General features: G+C 38.5%; 1 protein-coding gene across 1 annotated transcript in view; it reads right to left on the minus strand.

Annotated features, from left to right (window-relative positions):
* OSR1 (odd-skipped related transcription factor 1) overlaps positions 1-5,603 on the minus strand; it is a 114,641-nt gene extending 109,038 nt beyond the window's left edge. Inside the window, exon 1 of the mRNA XM_026454693.1 lies at positions 5,493-5,603. The gene's annotated coding sequence lies outside the window, so the exon portion shown is untranslated. The remainder of the gene's footprint in view (positions 1-5,492) is intronic.
* Between the last annotated feature and the right edge of the window lie 397 nt (positions 5,604-6,000).

A 6,000-nucleotide genomic window follows, 5' to 3' on the forward strand; every position in this document is an offset into this window, starting at 1 on the left:
TCATTGCTCTGTTCTGGAGGCTGGAAGTCCACAATCAAGGTGTCAGTGGGAGTGGTTTCTTCTGAAGTCCCTCTACTTGGCTTGGGGACAGAACCTTCTCATTTTGTCTTCACATGGTCTTTTCTCTTTGTTTGCATCTGTGGTGTCTCTATGTGTGTCCACATTCCTTCTTTTTATAAGGACACCAATCACATCAGATTAGGATCCATCCTAATGGCTTCGTTTAACTGAATCACCTCTTTAAAGATCCTGTCTCCAAATATAGTCACATTCTGAGGTCCGAGGTTTAGGGCTTTGACATATGAATTCTGAAGGGACACAGTTTAGCCTATAACAAGTTCCAGAGAGATTACAGCAACTAATTGTAAGTTTTTCCTCAAGATTCACTTGCATTTTATTCTTTTTTTCGTTAAGATTAATCTGAATTTATACGCTGTTATGTTTCTGAGACAGAAAGTTTTTTCTTCTTCTGATATTTCCACACAAAAGGACACAGCATTTGCCCTTTCTTCTTTTCATTTAGCTATGTTTCCTTATAAAGAGTTGCTGGGAATACCTGTTTTTACGTGCTGCAATTATTCATGTGGAAGACAGTAATGTTCCAAATTTTTAGCCACTTCCCAAACATGTGCGATATGTTCAAAGGCCAGGTAATTCCAAGAAGTCATCAACCTCTATTATTCCTCTAAAGGGACTACTCTATGCATCCCTGTGAGTAATCAGGGCCCATTAAGCCTATGAGAACAGGCTGTGTGAGGAGAGACAGCAGAGAAAGAGAAAAAGATTATTAGAGAAGAAATAATATTTTTAAAAGCATATCCTGACTTCCCAAGAAAATCAGGACAGAATCAAAATCTTCAGAAACTGGAATCGGAGCTCAAATAAATAACCAAGATTTTTAAAGTTATTACTGTATGTTCACTCATATGCAAGGTGCTGGGCAGATAAAAAAATTCAACGGTTTCTACCATTTCTTGATCCATCTCATTTTGGCAAAGAGTCAATCACATCCAGATTAAGACATCCTTAATTATCTTTATGTTCAGAGGACTCAGTGAAATGAACATGCTTTTGTCGTAAAATAATGATAGCAAATGCCATTCTATATATTTAAGCACAATGTACTTTAGCCATAAAGAACAAGAGCCTAGGTCATAAGTGTTTAAGGGTTTACTGAGAGTATCTTCAAGGAGAGGCAAGATCAAAGTCAGAGATGTCCCAGGAATGAAAGTAAACCATTGTCAGGTGAATGAGATTAGAAGCCCTCCCATGCTTTTCTCTCCCTGATGTTGCCACTCTTAAATTTCATGCTTCAATTACTTTTTCATGGGAAATTATAGGTGGCACCTAATTGTTTCCCCTACCTATGGTCTTTGGCTTGCTAATCCATCCTATTCACACCAGCTGATCGCCATTCTGGACGTACCTCTCTGATCTGTCAGTTGATTCCTCAAGAGTCTCTCCCAGTACCCCCACTGACTAATGAGTAAACCTCATATACACTCTGGAAGTCAAGGCCCTTTATGATTTGACACCAACCAACCTTCCCAATGTCATCTCTCATCACTCACCATTATAAATCTTGTCCTTCGGCCTGGAAATCCCTGAAACCAGCTGTAGTTATGGTCCCAAGAACAGCCTGTTAAATGTATGACTGCTCAGGTCCACCCCTATAGAACCCTCCATTGAGCTGGGTCTGTAAGTCTGGTAGGGCCTAGGAATCTTCCCTTTAGCAGGACCCCATCAATACTGATGTACATCCAATTTGGATGTTCCAGCCAAACCAAACCTTTGTTGTTCACTTGAAAAATCCTCTGTGTATTTCCCCTGGTTCATCTCCACCATGAAACCAACTTCCTCTGACTCCACAGCCCCTTTATCCCACCATCTTGAATTTTCTACCACCAGCTGCAAAGTTTCTCTCCCTCTTAACTCTCACTTACTGTGTCCCTACCTTCCATACAGTCCATCTCACTTTCTATTACCTTACATTTTAATTAGTTTTATACATGGCTTACCTCCCCATGAGATTATATGCCTTTTGAAGGCAAATTTCATGTCTAATTTGTCTCTCCAGAACCAATAAAAAAAGCCTAGCAAAAAAATGACATTTGGTAGGTATCTCTTGAATCAATAGGGTTTGCTAGACTTGGTAGCCCTAAATCTCGTTAGGAGGACAAAAGCCAATAAATTTATTTTTGTTTCTACAAATATTGGAACCCTGTCTTTTTACAATAAGCTCAAGCAGAAACCAATATTCTTTGAAATGAAAAATGTCACACCAGATGAGAGAGTCATGCAACTTCAGAATCTCCTTCACACCTTTTATAAGGTACATATAAGCATGGTGCTATCTTTCTGTTATTTGGATGAAATATATGTATTCTCCTTACTCACAAAAACACTTCTGTTCTCATTTGTTGAAAGTAATTTATATGAAGTTAGCGGAGTGGATTGTTGTTCATCATGAGAATAGAAGGCAATAAATTAACAATCACCTGGAATTAACGCATTTAGATGATCACTTAATCTTTAGGGGTTAATCTTCCATATCTGAATATCTAAGATTAACTACTCCACAGAGCTTAAGCTCTTTTAAGGAAAATACACCCCTGACTGAAGAGAGAGCCCTCGGAGAAGGAATCCTCAGATTTCTCACACCTGTGTTTTTTCATTGCTCCTACGGAGAGCTTAGGTTGGTGGACACTGGGAGCTTGAACTGCTCCTTGGGGAGGTTTTGCTGGAACAGTAGAGTTATTAAATAGCTAAAATGTCATGGGCAATAGATCTAGGTTACAAAGACAATACAAAGAAGGTTTCCAAAATAATGTCCCCACCTGTAACTGAAGGCAGCAATGATGAATATAATCCCAAACAGCAGGCAATATAAAAAAGGAGTTGCTGAGCTCTGGAATGTATTATAAGCAGTCCTTGAATTCCTGTTTAGCCCATTCAAAACTTTCTCTTCATTTTACCAAATCCTGAAACTTATTATTCTTGTAATGAGTTCATATCTCATCCTCTTTTTTTTAATCAAAAGAAAAATAGTTTAAAATTCCAGGAAAGCTTTTAAGAGAGTTATAGATCATACAAAATACTGTACCCATTTACCCTCTATTATAATGTGATCTCCCTCATATAGACACAAACACAATTCTTCTAAATCATAAGATGGCAAATTATCCCCTCAAAGATCTTGAAGTTTTTAAGGCAAGATGATCTTCAAAATAATTATTGTAAGTTTAACTGTTGAAACTCCAGTTTACTCCAGTTATTAATGACTTATAAGCTTACTCCAGTTATTTATGACTTACAAGAAATTATCCCAAAGTATAGCAGTCTAACACAACCCTTTATTATGTTCGTAGATTTTGTGTTTCAGGAATTTGGACAGGGCAGAGCAAGAACAGCACTTCTGACACCAGAGGCCTCAGCTGAAAGGTTCCAAATCTAGGAGCTGGAGTCCATCACTCACAGGTCTTATAGTTGACGCTAGCTTTTGGCTGAAGCCTCAATTATTCTTCAGTGGGCCTCTCCCTATGGGCTAAAATTTGGGCTTCCTCACAGCATGGTGACAAGATTCTAAGGGCAGGCATCCAGAGAAAGAAAGGGCCAAGCAGAAGCCATATTGTCTTCGATGACCTGGCCTCAAAAATCATGCAATACATTTCATTCATTGAGGCTGTCACAAAGCTCCACCCATTCTCAATGGGAGAGAAATAAATACTGCTTCTCAATGGGAAGTGGCAAAGTTCTTGGAGGGCATATGACACCCAGAATATTGCTGTAGGCATTTGTAAATGGGGTTGTTGACATTGAGCTTTCAGGTAGGTGACGTGGTTGGCTATTCTGCAGTGAGCCACTGGTTTTGGTCTTTTCTTTGGGGATAATCAGATTTTTTAAAGTATGTTCTTTCATTTTCTTGCTTAGGGAATTCTAGGAGACTTGTTAGGGCTGGGGGTTAAAATAGGACTGGGGAACTCAGCATTCAATATTTAAAGCATATACCTTATTTTCAGTAAGATAGCCCATCTTAACTATACTAACACCTGTGCCAGCCAACCCCCTGTCCCAGGTTTCTCTGTTCTACCCTCTTCAGATAATAAACCTCTAGAGTGAAGGAAGATCAGTTACCCAGTGGCATAGAACTTGGAAGAAAACCTAAACATCTCACTGCTTTGCCAGAAGTTTTCACCCAATCCTTTATATTTTCTTTAACACCATCACGCCCAGTTACAAAGGAAACTGGAGCTATCCTGTCTGGTCCTGAGAATTCCAGAGATTCTGAAGAATCCATGATGGGTTGATTCCCAGCTCTCCTCACTTTGGTTTTGCATTCCACTGTTTTGGTTTTGATAACTCATTTACTGCTGGTTTGTATGTTTTCCAGCTTCCAAAACTTATAACTGTTGTTTTCTTGCTTTATTTCCTAGTCCTTTCAATCTGTTTTCTATGGCGTTGTTAGGGTTTTGACCAATGTGAGTTTAGCATATTTGAACTGCCATTTTAGCCTAAGAGTCTCTTCAGTCTCCTTTAACCATTGTTCAGGTGATATCATTAGCAAACCCCTAAAGACTAAATTCTTTCAACATGCTCAAGGTTTTCAACAACTCTCTTAAAGCATGGTAGTGTCGTAAACTGAATTTCAGGTATATTCTAACCAGTACAGATGACAACAGGTAGCTCCCTTATTTCAGGCACTCAACTCAGCACCTTTCAAACTGTGTTAGTGCAGTGGCATCCCTCAAATCATTAATGAGTGGTCTGAAAAAAAAGCTTGAGAAATATCACGTTCCATTCTGTTCAATGTTTATCATATTATAAATCAAGAAAAGTGTGCTTAATTTGTTTTTATTTAATATTTCCAAAACAGTTAATTATATAATCCTTTTTTTTTTTTTGGAGAACATTTTGTAAGATTTTAATGTAATGTCCCTCTAAGTCGGTTAACCAACTACCTGCATTAGAATCATTGAGAGTTCATTTATATATTTGGATACCCTTGGTCCTATTCCAAATCTTGAATCAGACACGGCCTTAGGAATCTGCATTTTACATCAAACAACATGGTCCTATTCCAGATCTTGAATCAGACTCGGCCTTAGGAATCTGCATTTTACATCAAACAACATATGCAATTCTTGTGCTATCTAAGATTACTGGGAGCCTATGCCTACCTATTTGAACCTTTATCTGGAGGAACTTCCACAGTGTTCCTACACTTCTTCAGCCCCTCTCCATACCTCACACATTCTACTCTTTAGGAATGACTTTTCTGAGGGTTAAACTTGGAAAAACACAACATGAATGCTTGGCCTAGCCCCTACCTCTCACTCCTCTCATTGGGATCTACTTACTTGCCAGAAGGGTGCATTTTACTCTGTGGTGTGGGCTATGCGCTGGGGAGGAATCTCATAATTATCTGATTGTCCCAATGATTGGGCAGAAAAGTGTATCTGATAAAGGATTAAAACAATAGAAAATTCACTTACAATTTTAAAGGTGGAGGCTTAGTCTTCATAGAGCTATGCCCATCTCTCAATTGGTTCTGAACCAATCTCTCCATTGGTTCAAAGGCATGTTACATATTGAGTCCCCTCAAATCCTGAATTTACAATTGAAGATAATTGACCTATAGGCAAGTTTCAAAAAATACAACATAAGTACATCATGCAAAGCAGTGGAAAACACATGGCTATTCATTTTACATTTTTTTAAAAAAAAATTGCATTCATGGGAAAATCAGACAAGGTAAAGCAGCAGTAACTGAAATTCATCTATTTGGAAGTAATTCCAAATGATTTGAAAATAGCCAGATCCATCCTTCATATTTCTTTTAAGATCCCTCTTAAGACAAGCAGAGAGATAGGAGACCAGAGTGTGTAACATCTGTTTTGTTTAGGGATAAGAAGGGTGCAGTGGAGGGAGTTCTTGGAAGCATTCTTAAATGATGTGGTAGGAGAGCACCTGGAAAAGCCTACTTTATTGAAGGGAGGCTTT

The sequence above is a fragment of the Piliocolobus tephrosceles genome, chromosome 15 (genome assembly GCF_002776525.5).
Source record: "Piliocolobus tephrosceles isolate RC106 chromosome 15, ASM277652v3, whole genome shotgun sequence".
In the NCBI taxonomy this organism is placed as follows: Eukaryota; Metazoa; Chordata; class Mammalia; order Primates; family Cercopithecidae; genus Piliocolobus; species Piliocolobus tephrosceles.